General features: G+C 32.6%; 2 long non-coding RNA genes across 3 annotated transcripts; one reads left to right on the forward strand and one right to left on the reverse strand.

Annotated features, from left to right (window-relative positions):
- Window positions 1-8,167: 8,167 nt before the first annotated feature.
- On the forward strand, window positions 8,168-9,208 carry LOC107922322 (uncharacterized). The gene is made up of 2 exons (XR_001691240.2): window positions 8,168-8,805; window positions 9,008-9,208. It is a non-coding gene; the product is annotated as an uncharacterized lncRNA (long non-coding RNA).
- Window positions 9,209-10,019: 811 nt separating this feature from the next.
- On the reverse strand, window positions 10,020-13,254 carry LOC107922323 (uncharacterized). 2 transcript variants are annotated; one of them, XR_001691241.2, is made up of 6 exons: window positions 12,933-13,254; window positions 12,432-12,489; window positions 11,469-11,578; window positions 10,611-11,365; window positions 10,385-10,477; window positions 10,020-10,234 (listed from the first exon to the last, which is right to left on the reverse strand). It is a non-coding gene; the product is annotated as an uncharacterized lncRNA (long non-coding RNA). The 2 variants fall into 2 exon arrangements; XR_005909054.1 differs by lacking the exon at window positions 12,432-12,489 and having other exon boundaries at window positions 12,933-13,246.
- Window positions 13,255-19,469: the final 6,215 nt, after the last annotated feature.

Raw genomic sequence — 19,469 nt, forward strand, 5'->3', positions numbered from 1 at the left:
ATCTATTACGTGACAAAGGTATCAAAGCTTTGTTGATTCTCATGGCCGCGGAGGGTGTGACTATGAGGATGCAAAAAGAATTGGGAATGATGTAAGGGGAGCTGACTCAAATGTAAGTCAAATTCGCGTAGTTAGATGTAAGGATTGACGCACATTTGAAGGATTTTCAGGAATGAATTAAGTTTGAGGTTCGTTCAAAGGTACGATCTGAAATTCGTTTTGAGCTCCATTCTTTATTTGAATAATATTTTGGACAAAATCCTCTTGTTACAGTTACTAGTTTGATGTCTAGTAAAGGAAAAGGTATCTTAGGCTCTTTTCCTGGATTTTCAGCAAAGGAACATTTAGTAGTATCTCATATGCCAAATCTAGGACATTTGAGTGTGTCTTCGTGAGGAGGGACTTTGGAAAATGTGAATACTTCTTCTTGAGTAGACTTTCCTCACTTTGATGGTGGAAAATTTAGAGGGTGGTGGTCTAAGTTAGAAGAATATATATTTTGAAGCTGAAGGGATAGGTGAACATGCTAAAGTTCGGGAAGTTATGTTACATTAAGAGGGGAAGGCATTAGAATGGCATCAATTTTTTGTGCACAGATATAGAAGTTTGCACCAGTTGACTTGGAAGGTATATGCTAAGGGAAAAAAGGAACATTTTGGATCTGATTCTCTCCTTGATCCCATGGTTGAGTTGGTAATGCTTAAGCAACACGGATCTGTTGACCAGTTCTATGATGGATTTCTGAACTTGTTGAATCAGTTAAATTTGCAGGAGACCTATGCACTAAACATATTTATCAGTAATTTGAAACCTGAGATAGGTCAGTACCTTCGATTGTTTAAGCCTCAAACATTGTTGAAGGGTTATAATTTGGCTAGGCAGGTCGAGAATATTGTGTTGGGACCAATGAGAAAAGGGTTAATTGCTAGTAGTGAAGTTAGTTCTTCTAGACCTTTATTCTCTGTCTCTAAAGTGCAGCAAGGAATGGAGAGCTCAGCCTCAGCAAGGGGGACGACAAGTAGTAATTCAGGACAAAGAAATCCCTCAAAGTCTTTGTCTCAAGCGGAGTTGGAGGATAGAAGGAAGAAAGGCCTCTGTTTCTAGTGTGGCTCAAAGTACTCACCAGGTCATAAATGTTCCAAGTATCAGTTTTATCAACTTATTATTGAGCCATTACGGGAACAGGGTTCTAGCATGAAGATTCCAACTTCTGAAGATTCTCAAGATTATTCTGAGCAATTGGATCTAGCAGATCAGGTTCTAGAAATTCCTACTCCTGTGTTATTGTTACATGATCTCCAAGGACTGCAGGTACATAATACTATGAGGTTTCCAGCTGTAATTGGTCAAAATGAGGTGGTTGTGTTAGTGGACTCAGGCAGCACACATAATTTTATAGATTTTAAGGTGGCTAAAAGATTGAATTTGGCAGTGGAATCAGGGAGTACGTTGAGAGTGATGGTGGCAAATGGGGTTTGATTATCTACTCAAGGTTTATGCAGATCAGTTTCTTGGAAAGCACAGGGTTATAGTTTCACTACCGATTTCTTAATACTATCAATGAAGGGATTTGACTTGGTGCTTGGCATTCACTGCTGATTATCTCTTAGTCCTATTGTATGGAATTTCTCCAATTTGACTATGCAGTTTAATCATATGGGGCAAAGATGCATTCTCTAAGGCATAGTGCCAGGTTCATTACACATTGTTCCTAGTAGTCAACTATCCAAATGTTTAAGTCTAGTAGGTAATGGTCCATGTCCTATGTTATCAACTTCTTGTGATCAGACTGCCCTTAAGATGCAGCTAGTTCAATTGCCACCAGATTTGTAAGCCCTTCTTAATGAGTTTGAAGATATATTTCAGAGTCCCATAGGCCTACTCCTCCTCGATTACAAGATCACAAGATTCCCTTGATTAATGAATCTAAGGTAGTTAAGATGCGGCCTTACAAGTACCCTGTAGTACAGAAGACTAAAATAGAGAAACTGATACAAGAAATGTTGCAACAGGGATAATTCGCGATAGCAATAGCCCTTTTGCATCTCCTGTGGCGATGGTGAAGAAAAAAGGTGGCAGTTGGAGATTGTGTATTGACTACAGACAGCTTAACCAACTAACCATCAAAGACAGGTTCTCTATACCTGTCATTGAAGAACTTCTTGATGAATTGGGATAAGCAAAATTTTTCTCTAAATTGGATTTGCGTTTGGGTTATCATCAGATTCGAATGTGGGAGAAGAATGTGTACAAAACAACTTTTAAAAATCGTGTTGGCCATTATGAGTTTTTGGTCATGCCATTTGGCTTGACTAATGCTCCTACCTTCCAATCATTGATGAATTCAGTTTTTAGATCATTATTGAGGAGATCGATTCTTGTTTTTTTTATGATATACTCGTGTACTCCCAAAAGTGGACTGATCATTTGATTCATTTGCAAGAGATGCTACAAGTATTGTGGTCTAATCAGCTTTCTGATAAGAGATCTAAGTGTATTTTTGGAACTACTCAAGTGGAGTATCTTAGGCATGTTATTTTTCAAGGGGTTGTCAGTATGGATCAAACTAAGGTGGTAGGTGTTTTTGATTGGTCTCCTCCGAAGTCTGTCAAGGAATTGTGAGGCTTCTTTGGATTGTCCAGATACTACAGGCGATTTATTAAGGGGTATAGATTACTAGCTAAGACCCTCACCACTTTATTAATAAAAGATGTTGTCTGGTAATGGACAGTGTTGGAATAGACATCGTTTGATCAGCTTAAAGAAGCAATTTGTTAGGCTCCAGTTTTAGCCTTGCCAAATTTTCAAGAGACTTTTTGTGTTGAAATAGATGCTAGTGGACAAGGGGTCGGGGCAGTTCTGCAGTAGAAACAGAGGCTAGTGGCGTATTTCAGCAAAACCTTGGGAGTCAAGTATCAAGATTTGTCCATCTATGACAAAGAAATGCTAGCAGTGCTTTTAGCAGTCAAGAAATGGCATCCTTATCTTGTGGGAAGACATTTCGTAATCAAAACCGATCGCCAAAGCTTGAAATTTTTATCTGAGCAACAAGCAATTACACCTTACCAACAGAAGTGGGTTGCTAATATGTTGGGGTACGATTATTCGATTTCATATCGAAAGGGGGCTCAGAATACAGTCGTAGATGCTTTGTCCAAGAAACCTCATGAACACAAACACCAATTCTTCCAATGTAAAGGGAGTCTTGACTCTTCTTGGTCTGAGGTATGCGATCACATTGTTGCTTCATATGAGACAGATGAGAAGCTACACTAGTTGTGTCAGGATGTTCAAATGCAACCACAGTTGCATCCCAAGTATTATTGGCACGATACATTCCTTCGCAGATTGGGGAAGATCGTGGTGGGGAATGATGTTCAGCTTATAAGATACATATTTGGTCTTTTTCATGGTAGTTCCTTAGGGGGTCATTCTTGCATCCATGCTACTCGGCATAGGATCTTTGCATTGTTATATTGAAAGGGTCTTTCTAAATATGTTAAGCGATGGGCTTGTGAGTGTGTTGTTTGCCAACGATGCAAAACTGATAATTCTGCTTCACCAGGGCTTTTGCGACCTCTACCTATACCGGATCGAGTTTTGATTGCATTCTTGTAGTGATTAATCGATTGACCAAGTATGGTCACTTCATTTCTTTAGCCTATCCTTTCACTGCCTTAACAGTAGCTCAGGAGTATCTTAGTCAAATTTATAAGCTTCATGGGATACCTGAATCTATTGTGTCTGGTAGAGATCAAAATTTTTTAAGCAATTTTTGGCAGGAGCTGTTTCAGCACTTGGGCGCTAAACTGAAAATGTCCACTACCTACCATCCCAAACTGATGGTCAGACAGAAATACTTAACAAATGTTTAGAGAGTTATTTGTGGTGCATCACTAGTGAAAAGCCCTTTGCTTGGACGTCTTGGCTACCTTTGGTGGAGTGGTGGTATAACATCACTTACCATTCTGCCATTTAGACCACCCGTTATGAAGCTCTCTATGGGCAAGATCCACCTATTCATCTCCCTTACCTGGATGGTGCTTCTCAAGTGGCTACAGTAGACCGCATTTTGCAACACCTAGAAGTCATGCGAAAAGTTTTAAAATTTGATCTCACTTGAGCTCAGGACCGAATGAAACAAAAGGCTAAAAAAATGCAATTGGAACGAGAATTTAAGGTGGGAGATTTGGTATATTTGAAGTTACAACCATATCGACAACACTTTTTGTGCAAGTTCAAGAACTAGAAATTGTCACCCAGGTATTTTGGTCCTTTTCTAGTGGAGGCTCATGTAAGACAGGTTGCTTACAAGCTGTTACTACCATCTTCTGCTAGCATCCATTCTACCTTCCATGTTTCTCAATTGAAGAAACATATTGGCTTTGCGGTGAGTGCTTCTAATTAGCCACTAGTGGGGTCTGATGGGGCTCTTCTCAAGACGCCGATTCGAGTATTGGATAAACGACTAGTTAAGCAAGGTAACCATGCTGCTGTGGAGGTTCTCGTCGAGTGGGCTGACACATTTCCTGAGGATTCAACTTGGGAGAATTTGCATGATCTTCAATGTTGATTTCCTGCTTTTGATCCTTGAGGGCAAGGATCCTGTTTCAGGAGAGGGGTATTTGTTATGGAACAACTCCAATGGTCATTTCATATTTCTGTTATTTTTGTTACTTCTTCTATTTGGAACGCTGCGTTTTAATTCTCGTTGTTGTTTTAGTTATACGATGTGTTTTGATCAATAGATTAGCATTAGCTTAAACGATTCATTTTGCAGGAAACACTGTTTATTGAAACGGTGTGGTTTAGGCTATTTTTACTGTTATTTTTTAGTCCGTTATTTGGTTCCCTTATGTACTAGTAACTAAAAGAAAAACATTTATGAAATTTGAAATCAGAATTCTTCAGTACTCTCTTCTTCTTCTCTCTTGATCTTTTTCCTTTTCTTCTTCTTTCTGTTTATTTACTGTTTCTAGATCCGTTATGTGACACTCTAATTGAAAGAAAACTCAAACCTATTATCGTCGTGTTTCCATCTCATTTTCTCTCGTCACAGTCTTTGTTTGGCTTGTTCGTATGTCTTATTTTTTTCTTTTTCTTGTTTTCATATGTGCTATATTTGTTTTTCTTGTTTTGCTTTGGCTTATTGAATTAAACTATTGTTGTAAATAGGGGTGAGCATTTGATCGAATCGAATCAAATAAATTTTTTTTGAGTTAATCGAGTTAACGAATCCTATTTTATCATCCTAACTCGATTTGAAATTTTCTCGAATCGAGTCAAGTGAGATGGAATTCGAATCGAGTCAAATATATTTGTTAGAGTTAAATTTAAAAAAAATAACTTTGAATCCTTGTAACCACTATCACTCACCATAATCAATTTTGCCCACCGTAATCAAATTTGTTATTAACTTTCATCTCCTCATAATTTATTTATTAATTTTTATATACGGGTTAGCTTCTTTGCTTACTTAGTTGCTTCAATTATCTCCTGATTTGTCACTATGTATTTTGAAATTTAAAAATATATTAAATATAAAATTTTGATTTTTTTAATAAAAGCTATCTTAAGGATAAAATGTGAAATTGATGCCAACATAAAATTTTAACACGAATATTTTATGGCATCATCAATAATTCAATTTTAATATAAGTTTATAAAGATTTAATTTGATTAAACAATTCTATAATAAAAATAGTACAAAATGTGAAATTTAATTTAATAATATAAATAAAAGAATATAAATAAAATTATTACTATTTAGGTTTAAGGATTTTTTAATGATTTTTTATTTGAGGGTAAAGGGTGAAAAGTAAAAGTTTAGGGGGGAACAAATGTTATGAGAGTTGAGGGAGTAAAATTTTGGGGGAAAAATATTTAAAAAAAATTGGGGGGGGGGAAATGAGTTTGGGGTAGATAGAGGGTGGGATGAGAGAGTTTTGGGGGGAAAGTAGGAAGGAGTAAAAGTTTTGGGGGAAAAGTAAAAAGGTTTGGGGGTTTGGGGGTAAAATTGTAAAATATTATATTTTAGTATTTGGTTTATTCAAATTATTCGAGTTATTCAAATTCGAAAATTAAACTTGATTCGGGTTGATTCAAATAACTCAATTAATTTGAATAAATCGATTTATTTAACTCGAAATTCGATTTTTTTTAATTTTTTTCAAATCGAATTAAGTTTTACTCACCCCTAACTGTAATTGCATTACTTTCCTTACTTTGCTTTAAATTAATTACAGTGGTTGCCTTGCTTATGCTTCAAATTTGATTTAATTACAGTAGTTTCTAATTTATTTTTATATGATTTAATTACAATAGTTTGTAGTTTGGCTTAAGTATAATAGTCGGTACATGATAATCCCAGTTAACTGACCGAACAGGCTTATAAAAGTTAATCTACTTTAGTTAGTTTCCTAAAAAGTTATAGGAGTCAGCAAAACTCGATCCCACTCGAAAAAATAAAAAAAAATCGAATCAAGTTATTCAATTTTTTCGAGTCAACTTGAATAAGTAATTCGAGTTTCGAGTTCAAGTCGAGTTAAATTTTACAATTCGAACAACTCGAATAGCATATTGGTATAAATACTCCTTTTGCCCTTGTCAATTTTGAAAATGAGCAAATTGGTCTCTCTTTACAAGAAAATTCAAAATAATTTAAAAAATTAAAATAAATTTTAAAATTCCAAATATTTATAAAAATTTCAAAATATATATATTTACAAAATTATAAAAATTCTAAAACAAAATAAAAATTCTAAAGTATAAAAAGTTAAAAATTTCTAAAATAATAATTTTTGGGACCTAAATAAGTAAATTGACTAAAATATATATAATTTTCTGTTATCTTACTTTGAAAAAGTTTTCAAGTATATAAAGTTTCTAATTTATGTGCTCTAACATTGAAATAGTTATATTTTAACAAAAATTTTAATTTGACATGTTTAATTTTTTAATTTAATTCGAACAATTTCACTCAATTCAGCTCGACTTAAATTTCATTTCACTCGATTCGATTTAAAAAAAAATTCAAATCGAGTTAAGATGATAGAATGATATTCATCAACTCGATTAACTCGAAACTTTTTTCACTCGATTTGATGAATGCTCACCCTAAAAAGGCTAGTTAGAGTTTGGTTAGTGAAAAAGATTACTAGATATTTTCAATTAAGTTGATTTTCGGTATTTTATTACTCATCGTACTTATTGCATGGATAGTTTTCATCTAACTTTTTTTAAAAAAAAAAATAACCCTCCGACATTTTATTGATACTATTTGGTTTTTAACAAGTTATATTTTAGTTGTCCATGTGGTAGGTGCATATGTGGTTATAACTTGATTCACATGTTGTAAATATGTTACATGTTAAATCTAAACTACATTCAATGTCTAAATTGATGACCAACTTGAATTAATGCAATTATGATACTTGAAGGACTTAATTATAATATTTTGAAATTTAGGGACCAATTTAATATCTGGGAGATAGTTTGAAGATGAATTAATCCTTAAAATAAAATATATTGATGTTTAATCCTTAAAAGATTGTTTTCTAATTTGGTCCCTTGTAAAATACTTAGATTGGAATTAAAAATAAAAATTTGGTAATAGTTTTTGTCTAAATAAAATTAGTATAATTGTTCTTATATTACTTTTTAATCTAAGTATATACACTTGTTAATTGTTACATGAATGTGAAATAATTTTATGCATAACTTATTAACACTAATGCAATATGATATATTTCTCTAGACTAACTCAAATTGAATTATAACTTCACAAATTTCATAATAAACTGGGTCAAGAGTATTACAAGAAAAGTTAGAGCTCATCCCGAGCTAGGTTTTGGTAAAAGCTTAAGAAAAACACAAAAGATCAGATCAGAAGACGATTTGTAAACGCCTTCACTGCTAATTTTCATAATTCAAGGCTTCACACCAAGACCACCAAAACTTACCCCCTTCCTCATTATCAAATAGCAGCACATGATCCAAAATACAACAAGCACACACCATACATAAACACGTAACTCCGCTTTGCTACCAATCTTTGCCAAGTGAACACCATGCATAAACGCTTCACCCTCTTTGGTCTCAATCTTTGCCAAGTAAACACCATGCATAAAACACGCCACTCCTCTTTGGCATAGTCTTCACTGAGTTCTCAAGACTTCAACTTCCATGCCAGTAGCCAGAATTTCATGGTGGATACCATCCACTTCCCTTCTAAGCCTGTTTTTATAACATGCTCTTATCCAACCTATTTATAATAGCAACCGATAAGCTAATTTATGGACTAATTTGATGGATTCTGCTCATTAATTTTTTATATATGCACTTATCATCATCATTTCACACGTGCATTCATATATATATTTTTTTATAAGGTGCAAAACAATGACTTTTTTACATACACGGCCAGTAGCAAAATGTATTAAAAGAATCATAATTTTAATAATTTATTCTCAAAGATAAGAAGAGGGACATATAATTAATACCCAGATTTGCAATAACTACCGTTTGTCTTTGAATCTAAGGTCACATTTTGTCAACTTTTTCTTTATGTCAGCAAATTAATTTGTCTTGATCCATATCTATAAATAGGGGGCTTCCTCAGCTGTAAATATCCATAGCCAAATTCCTTCTTTTGACATTGCTCTTTCATCTAACCTCTTCTCAAGACAACTTGGCTTAAGTACATTAGTCCATACAATATATCAATCATGCACTCATCAGGGAAACCTCATGATGAGGCTCCTTGGTCCGTCGGATTTTGTGATTGTTTCTCCGACATGAAAACTTGTAAGCAGTTTTTCATTTCAAAATAAGTTGTGATAGTAATTCGACTTCAAGTCTAAACATCAATTTGCATTTGTGTTTGAACATCTAACCATATATGTGGTATTTCTACATTAAACCATCTTAATTGTTAAACCTTTCTTCAACTTCAAGTATCTGAGTATAGATGCATACAAATTACCTTTGTGGGGGTATATATATGCAGGTTGGCATGCAAATGTGGAGAAGAACCAAGGGCTAGCGATGGCTCCAGTGGTACAAAAAGGGATGAGCAAATAGATGATGATGATGGGATATTGCTATCTTAATACCGTCTTTTATTTAATTAATGAGTTTGTTCTCGTAATTGTGTTTATCTCTGTAACTTTTATTCTCTCTCTATTACTTATAACTTGTTTTTTCTTCAGCAGAAGATGAATTGATTAAGAAAGGAACTATAATAATGTTCAACATACAAAATCATAACAACACAATGACAACGTCACTACACCAAAAACAGGTTTTTAGCGGCGTTTTTTTATGCCTTTAGCACCGCTAAAAGTATTTGCGGTGTTTTTGAAAGCACCGCAAAAAATGCCACTGTTGTCAACGCCGCTATAGATCAGGACCTTTAGCGGCGCTTTTCAAACAAACGCCGTTATAGATCAGGACCTTTAGCGGCGCTTTTTCCACAAACACCGCTATAGATCAGGACCTTTAGCGGCGCTTTCCCACAAACGCCGCTATAGATCAAGACCTTTAGCGGCGCTTTTCCCACAAACGCCGCTATAAATTAGGGCCTTTAGCGGCGCTTTTTTTACAAACGCCGCTATAGATCAAGACCTTTAGCGGCGCTTTTCCCAAAAACGCCGCTATAGCTCAGGACCTTTAGCGGTGCTTTTCCCACAAACGCCGCTATAGGTCAAGGCCTTTAGCGGCGCTTTTTTTACAAACGCTACTATAGACCAAAGCTTTAGCGACGCTTCTCGCAAAAACGCCACTAAAAACATTAACATTTAAAAAAATCATTTTAATCAAATAATATTTATTTTATGATAAATATTATATTATATTATGTTTTATTTTTTATTTTTTAAATTTAAACTTTAAATATACTTTCAAAGATAAATAAAAAAATTATTTAAATTAAAATTTCTATGAAAATTTTAACTTTAAAACTAAATATAAAAATTAATGAATTTAGTTTTAAAATTTAAAATAATAAATTAATAACACAATTAAAATCCAAAAGTTAGAACTCAAGTTGTCATAAATATTAAAGTAAAAATAAAAATTTAGAATCAAAACTAAAATAAATAATACATATGAGAAACAGACTGACTAGTTGAACCTGCCTATGACTATACATATTGCAAGATAATAAAAAATAAAATGCAGTCTGCTACACCATCTTTGCTCTGCAAGTTTCATTGAGGGCATTCCAAACTATATCCTGCAATATAAACATGCATTATTCATAAGAAAGATAAAAGGTACAAACCACACATGTAGGGAGAGGAAAAGTGAAAGAAAACAGAAATTTATCCGTGTAAATACAAAATGCTTCAAACACAACCTAATTGTGATTCATAATAAATATTACCTCCACTTCTGCTGAAGAGTAAGCTGGATCCAAGTTCTGAAACAGAACAAGTTTTCCAAACGTGTGTGCATCACGCAAACTTTCTTCCCAATGCTGAAACAATGTAGGAAGCAGTTTAAGATCAGCTTAAAGACTGTAGACTAATTTTCCCACAAATAACAACAATCAAAGTAGGCTATGAAAATAAATTAAACAACTGGTTTAGGAGTGACAGAGGAGTGCTTACGAGTTCTCCAAACCATTTGATCCTATCCTGTAAGCATGAATAAACAGCAAAATGTAAGTACTTCTTCACAAGAAATATCCACATCAAGGAGAACAACAAAGGGATAACAGGATAGTAAATCTGCAATAAGGAGGAAAGCAAAAACTTGCAAGCATGATATTGTACAGAATGATGAGGATTAAACAAATAAATTTATTCATCCAAAAGAAATACGAGTAGAAGCAATAGGAGAAACAATCAAATGAGACCACATTATTCTTCCAATAAATGTTAAAAGAAATTGAAATTTGAGATCATGTGATTTAAAAAAATTAAGATCCAACGCAGGAGGGAAAAAAATAGGCTATAAAGTGAGGTGAACAAAGAAAGAAAAGGTGTCACAAGATTTACCTATCACCTATATAATCATTTACACATACCATAAAATTGATTAGAAACTATAGATAATGGCATCCCAAGAACCCATTCAGCATACAAAGACTTCCATATTCCACATAATGCCATTGAAATATAACTCTTCACTTCATAAAAACTACCATTTATTATTTCTTAATTTTAAAAGGCTTAAATGATGCAACATGGCTACAGTGGATGTGTGTATTGAATTATATGCTGAATGACAACTTTGATTCCTAATGAAACATGGCACACTGGAAAAATATGGATAAGAGAAGTACTTATCTTGATACAAGCTAAAGACACCATTAGCATGAATAAGGTCATATGTTCTTGGATACGTAGAGAAACCTTCGCACCTGTCACAAATAAGAAATGAAAATGTCACGAACAGTGCCAGTGGGGTTCGTTTCTGAAGTTATATTAATGGGAAACAGGAGTAACTAAGAAATATGATATAACCAATTATTTCCAATGCCTGAAACTGTCACTAGCTCTGCAAGTGCAGAACCACGATCTTTCTCAGCAAACTAAATATGCATAGCTTCAATCCGGCTGTGTAATATCTTGTTCTGAAGAACATATGACAAAAGATCATATTAATAATCATAGAAAATTGCATTTTTCTACTCTTGCATTAAAATAAAACTACAAAATATATTCTAGAGTAGAAAAACAAACAAGAAAAAGATAGCATCAAATACATTATTTCAATCTGAGCAAATAATAGTAGAAGGAAGACATGCTTCAACCCTTTCAAAGTTCGCTCACAGGTGTCATGTCTAAGAAACAAGTTGTTAATAAATTACGATTAACAACTAACAACTAACATCACATGTCCAATATCAGGATGGTACCAGTTGTTAATAAATTATGATTGGAGTAGATACAAAACAAGTCCTAAAATATATTTCCCCGAAAAAGTGTTGAGGCTTTCTAAGAGACTTTCCATTGGTTTCCATACCACAAGAAATAAAATATTTGAGGTAAACCTCCTTAATCTACTTCCCTACGATAACGGCATTGCATTTAGGGTGACGAAAAAGAAAAGGAAATCCAATAACTACAGATCATAAGAAAAATAAATCAAGACTGCAAAAATAAAATAAAATAAAACATACCCACTATCACCTAGAACAATTACAGAAAATGTAGAAATATAACTTAGATAAAAACCTAAATGCTTCTTTCTCCCAATGATTTCCAACAACACCAAATCCAATTTCCTTTCCCAGCAGCACTAACACAATATTCTTATAATAGATGCATATGTACAAATATCATGAGAAAACCCATCTTCTTTCAATCGATTAAAAAATGAAAAAGCCTTATCAAGTTGTTCTCTCAAAGTATTCAAAGTTTCAACAAATTCAGCTCTATGTAATTCAAAGACCCGGTTAACGAAATGATTCATATTTGGGGTACCAATGATTTCTTGCTCATCTGATGAATTGGATGCTAATTGGTCAAGAGCATAGTGCATCTGCGGTGAAACAAAAATAATTACAACATTCTCAATTTCAATACATTACAAACTCGTATTTCTTACTTTTTGCTTCTCAAATTAAAAAAATAAAAGAAAAGAAATTGCAATTAGATGCAATATATAAGAAATAAAATGAAAATTGTAAATCAACTTTTATAAAAAAACGTAACCTTCTTATAGATAAAGTACATAATACTACTTTTAATTATTAGAATTAAGTCATACTGTTTAGTTGTTTATCCATTTGTATTCAATTATGATTTGGCTTTCACTGTTTAACTTGTAATTTGAGTCTAGCCAACAGCCATGGGAGAATTGTAGCAGGAAAAAGAAATAATCCTAAGACAAGCCCAAATTTCTTTCAACGGTACTTCGCTCATAAACGTGGAGAAAATCACATTTTAAACAAAAACGAAGGGAGAAATGAACAACTGAAATACCTCTTTTCTGGCAATAGGAGAGAACTTTGAAAAGCTCCAAAGTGCAGGTCGTGTCTTCCACAAGGATTGCCCCAACATCTAATCAATCAAAGAAACAAAAAAACAAAATCAAAAGCAATAGAAATAAAAAAGAACACCTATTGAGCAGGAGGAAGTGTGATTGGCGTAGGTGTATTGACTTCGTGTTGCTGGAAATGGGAAATTTGGGGGCAAATTCTGAGATAAAAAGGGAAGAAGAATTAAGTACAATATTTTATTTGGGGTATTTAGGGCGCACGAGGGAGATGAGAAGAAGAGGGAGTAATGAGCAGGTAACCAAAAATAAATTTTTTTGGGATTGAACGGGATTTTAATTACCTTTTGCGGCGTTTTTGTGAAAAACGCTGTTATTACAAAAAATAATTTCATTTTAAGCAAAACAACACCAAGTATTGTATTAATAAGATTTTAAATTGGTCTCAAACTTTAAATTTTATTTTATTCAAAATTTTTAAAGTATCAATATTGTATTAATAAGATTTTTTTCATCAATTTATTGATAAACTACATATTAAATGTCAACTCAAATCGAATGTGAAATATATTTAAAACATGAATATTAATTCATAAGCACGTATGTAATTGTCGATTTAATATCTAAAAAAGAAACATATCACACTTTTATTGATATTTTTTTTAATTTAAACATCTAATTTTGCGGTTAAAATTATCAATGTAGCAATTAAAAAATGGTAAAATAATTTTATAGTCTTTAATGTTTGTAATTTTTATTAATTTGGTCTTTTCTTTAAAAGTATATAAATATTATAAAAATAAAAGTTTAAAATCTTTTAAAATTCATTTTAAAATTTTAAATCACGAAAAATATAAAACCTTTCAAATTTTAGAAAAATATATGTTATTTACTCTTTAAATGATAATTAGAAATGTTCACTACCCATACAACCCACCTAGTCCAAAATATGGTTAGGCTTAGATGTATATTTTTTAATCTTAGGCTAGTCGAACTTAGCCTATTTTATCATTTAAAATAATAAAAATATAAACAGGTTATATTGACATTATTTTTAATAATTAAATTTAAATGTAAAATAATTTTTATTGTTTTTAAACAATGAAATGAGTGATTCGGGTAAAACGAGCTTGAAGTTGGAAAAGTTTTTAAAATTGGGCATTGCCATAGCTTGGTCTGGCTTGGCCCACTATTTAATTCAATATTTTAAAACCTTTGCAAAGTTTAATCTATTCAATCAATTCTTATTTGATCATGGCAGGGGCAAGGCAAAACAATCAAAAAATTGAACCGGATAAAAAAAACTGAACCGAGCACTAAAAATGCTGAACCGGAATGGGATAAGATAGGGATATCCTTGAATATAGCTTATATTGATTTTAAAGAACCAAATCTTCACACGATTTTGAAGAACCAAATTAATATTATCTCTTTTACAATTATATAATAAATTAATTAATATATAAATTAGAAAACACTAGTTAATCTAAACCATAAACCTAAACCGTAGCTAAAACCCTAAACCGACAAACCCTTAACACATAACCTCTAAAACTTAAACCCCATCATTTAAACCATAAACCCTAAACCATAATCCCTAAACTCATAATCCATAAACCTTAAAATGGTAGCACCTAAACATTAAACTCTAAACCATATACCCTAAACCAAAAACCCTAAACTATAGTGATAATTAATTCAATATTTTAAAATTAATACTATCTCTTTTACGATTATATAAGAAATTATTTAACATATAAATTTAAAAAATCAGTAATGTACCCAAAAAAATTTAAAATTATTTTAAATTTTCCATTTTTAACAAATATTTTAAATTATTTTAAATCCCTAAGCATTAGCGGCGCTTTATCAAAAACGCCACTAAAGACCCGAGCATTAGCTGCGCTTTCTCAAAAACGCCGCTAAAGACCCGAGCATTAGCGGCGTTCAAAAACGCCGCTAAAGACCCGAGCATTAGCGGTGCTTTCTCAAAAACGCCGCTAAAGACCAGAGCATTAGTGGCGCTTTCTCAAAAACGCCGCTAAAGACCAGAGCATTAGCGGCGCTTCCCCAAAAACGCCGCTAAAGACCCTAGCTTTAGCGGCGCTTTATCAAAAACGCCGTTAAAGACCCGAGCATTAGTAGCGCTTTCTCAAAAATGCCGTTAAAGACCAGAGCATTAGCGGCGCTTTCTCAAAAACGCCGCTAAAGACCCGAGCATTAGCGGCGCTTTCTAAAAAACGCCACTAAATCTTTGAAAGCTCAGAAAACGGTGTCGTTGGGCTTAGGTTTTTTGCAGCGCTTTCTGAAAAACGCCGCTAATGCTTATATTTAGCGGCTTTTTCCATGAAGCGCCACTAATGCTCGATCTTTAGTGGCGTTTTCCAAAAAGTGCCGCTAATGCTCGATTTTTAGCGGCGTTTTTTATCCAAACGCCACTAAAAGCCTATTTTGGTGTAGTGGGAAAGGGCTCCAAGCATCAAAACACAACATAAAGCTAGTTTAGTATTTGGGATAAATATCAAATCTATACATGAATTTTGTTTTGATGTCCAATTTGATACATGAACTTTGATTTGGTGCAATTATGCACTTGGAATTTGAATTGTAGCTTATATGTATACATGAAATTTTGATTTTGATTCAAATGTATACATTTAAAGAAATAAAAATATATATTTATTTTCATATCGGATTAATATAATAATTTGTATATGCAATATATTAACGTAAAATGGTGCTAGTTTGATAATGTCATTAGTGATTTTTGAAAATTGAATCAAATAAAAATTTAATGTATAAAATTGCACAATATCAAAGTTTATGTATGACATTGCACATTAAATCGAAGTTCATGTATAGTTTTGGTATTTATCCCTTACTATTAAGGTTGAAAAGTGTCGTGAAAAAATTATTTTCAAAAGTTTGATGGTATTTACCATTTCTGTCAAAAAATTCTTTTAAGAAGATAAAATGTCTATTTTAAGCATGATGTTGTAGAGTAGAAAATATGTATTTAAATGATATTTAATCTCGTCAATATTATAATATATATAATATATAAACTTAAATCATAATAAAAATAAAAATATTAAAAATAAGTTATTAAGTAATTAATATTATGATATAGGTAATACATGAAATGTACAAACTTCAATTTGTTAAGGTTATGATATATAAATTATATCAACTTAAATTATAATTATTTACAAAAAAAAAATTATAATTGACTCAAATGTGAAGTATTATCGTTTTCAAGTGTTATTATTAGCACCATTCCAAGTTATTATTGTGACGCCCCAAACTCGGTCGAGACGAATTGACCCGAATCTGAAACGTCACATTAGCCACTTGTGTGAATCTCCATACCAAACACTAATTACACCACAAAACCACCAGTCACACCATATGAATACATGTATAATAAACATTCATCGAGTAAAACTAAGCATACATATCCTAGAATCATGCTTTTCTAGCAAAATCATCACAATACCGACCATTGGAAAAATCGTCATTTTATAGTATTCATGCAATTACTCGTAAAACATCAATTCAAACATACATGCATATAGTATACTATTAAATAAGTCCATATTTGAAAAAAATTATTGAATACCGATATGTAAAACTCATTTAATTTTAAAACTAACGTTAAGGACTAAATTGTAAATTTAGCAAAATATTCGGGGAAATTTTTTTACAAAATTGAAAGTAATATTTTGAAATTTAACATACAAAACCTTGTCATGCAAATTTTTGAAGCATTTCATGGCATTTAAGGGTTCTTATTGCATAGTACAAAAATAAGTACTTAATGGCAGAAAAACCACAAAACATACCAAAATGTTCAACCTGCCACATCTCGACCATGCGAAATTTCATGTCACGACACTATTTAAAAAGGTCTCCTCATCACAAAAATGTGATTTTTAGCGTCGTGGCAACGATCCCTCATCGTAACGTCGCTTGCACTCTCTGCAGAAACAACCCAAAAACTTGCACTTACCATTTTGATTCCAATTCTAACATGTTATTTCGTGTTTTCATGCCAATTTTCCTATTCTAACATGTCGTATGGCATACATAGATCACTCAAAACATGCTCAATTACACTAAATCATACATTTACATACTTTGACATTTCAAGTAAATTGTTATGGTAGCATATAATCTCAAAACCACAATTCAATTTACTCAACAAGTCAATTTTGCATTTCATGCGTATTTAAGTGCAATAAAGGTTCAAAACTTACCAAATGACCATTTAGAACTTGTCCAAGCATCCAACAACCAACATAAACATCTACATCAAAAATTCACTAGGAAACATGCATATTATTACTCATGCAACACAACTAGAAACATACATTATTCAAGCATTCATCCAAGGCAATCAAAACCATCCACAACCAATTATCAAAGTCCTTAAACAATCATTAAAATGTCCACTTACAAACAAAAATAATAACGAAGTCTAGTCCTTCTAGGTTGAGTCCCACATTACCTTCCTTACTTAGGTAGAAAACACCACACATGCACAAGAAAGTGTTCTCTTGCTTTGGATCTCTTGGAAGACTCACTTCTCATCCTCCAATTAAGCTATTTTTTAGAAAAATAGATATAATAAAGTATGAGTTTTCTCAAACTCTGTGAGCGCTCAAAGACACTACAATAAACCACAACATCAAAGGTTAAAAACAAGAATGCTAAGTACAAAATACTAATCATCATACATCATTAACTCATGTTAATACATTGGCATCTTGTGATTATGAAATATTTATAGAAATACAACTCATCGAATGCACGGATCTCCTTCACACCAATAACTTAAAGAGTCTAACATGCCCCAAGTAAGTATAACATTAAGCAAACACTCTCCAACACACCAAATATGTCCCTTTGAATGGAGCTTAGCTCAACATCCCCTTATCCCTCCAATATGTCCCAATAACGAAACAGAGTTATGAGTACTCAAATCCCCTAGCATGCCAATTATATCCAATGATTTCAAGAGATCACAATGTCAACGTATCCATTTTACACATTTATTATTCTGGTTTATGCACACTTTCACATATCATGTTCACATGATCACATCGCGTCACATTCACCGTTTATGCACTTTCAAGTGCTATCACAATGCTCATTGAGACTGATAGGTGCTAAAAGTAACATGTTTTAGCCTAATTCTTAATGCATTTTTGGATGATTATTTGATTTATTTGATTTAAACGGTGAGTTTTATGCTCCTAATTCTTTAAACTCACGTTTCTATACTTAGGAGAGCCTTTGGGAGCAAAATGAGCAAAAAACGAGTGAAAATCAGAAAATCGAAACAAGTTTCAGAAGCCACATGGGCTGGACATAAAGCTGTGAGCCACACGGGCTTCCATACAACTATGTGCCAGGCCAGTCAATTTCGCGAATCGCGCTCCAAACATATAAGAAAACATTTTTTTAGGTTTTTCGGGTATTCTAAGACCTATATATGACAAAAATAAGAAGATAGGAGTGGGCTGTCATAGAATACTCAAGAAAATAATTTAGAAAAGACTATTGAAGTCGATTCTAAAACATATTTCCTCCAAGATTGAAGACACTCAGTTGATTTCTCAAGAGATTATAATGAGTTTCTTTATTTCTTTTGGTTATACTATTTTTTGGTTATTTTTATTTTCAAGCATGAACTAATTTTCTAAATACCTAGGGAGATGGACCCTATGATGGATTCTGTCATTTGATTTTTATTTTACGCAATAAAGACATAGATCTTGTTCTCAATTATGTGTGCTTAATTCTTGGTTTAATATTTCTAAACTTAGATTAATGGAGGAATAGGCCCTGTTTAATAGTAGATCTAGCGTAATTGAGTGGATTTGCATGCAATCCTAGAAATAGAACGACATAAATCTACCAGATTAGAGTCAAATCTAATAGAGGAATCCATATATATAGAGTTAATGCGATAATAGGGGTTTTAATTAGAAAGAAATAATTACTCTTAGTCTTGAAGAGAGATATTAGCATAATTTAGAGATTTCTACGAATTAAGATACTAAGTGAAGAAATTACGTAATTTAGATTGATAGTGGCAGATGAAGTCTAGATGAACTCTTTCCTGGGTATTGTTTTGCTTCTTGGTTATTATTCAATTATTTTCTTGATTTGTTCTTTTTCGTGTTCGTAGTTAATTAATTTAGTTAATTTTAGTTTTTAATCAATCACTTGAATTTATCGGTTAAATAATCGAAAGACGATAATTACTAGTACATTTAGTTTTCATGGGAACGATATATTTGCTCACCGTAGCTATACTATTAATTGATAGGTGCACTTGTCTTAGTTAGATATTTAGTTGGTTTCGTGGACATCAAGTTTTTGGCGTTGTTGCCAAGGACTAAAATATTAGGAAAACTTTATTTCTATTAATTTAGCAATTTTTATTTTTGTTTTAATATTTTTTTAATTTAAATTTTTACATTCTAATTTTTTGTTTGTTTGATTCTGACAGGTTCTTT

This window comes from Gossypium hirsutum, chromosome D01 (assembly GCF_007990345.1).
Source record: "Gossypium hirsutum isolate 1008001.06 chromosome D01, Gossypium_hirsutum_v2.1, whole genome shotgun sequence".
Taxonomy (NCBI): Eukaryota; Viridiplantae; Streptophyta; class Magnoliopsida; order Malvales; family Malvaceae; genus Gossypium; species Gossypium hirsutum.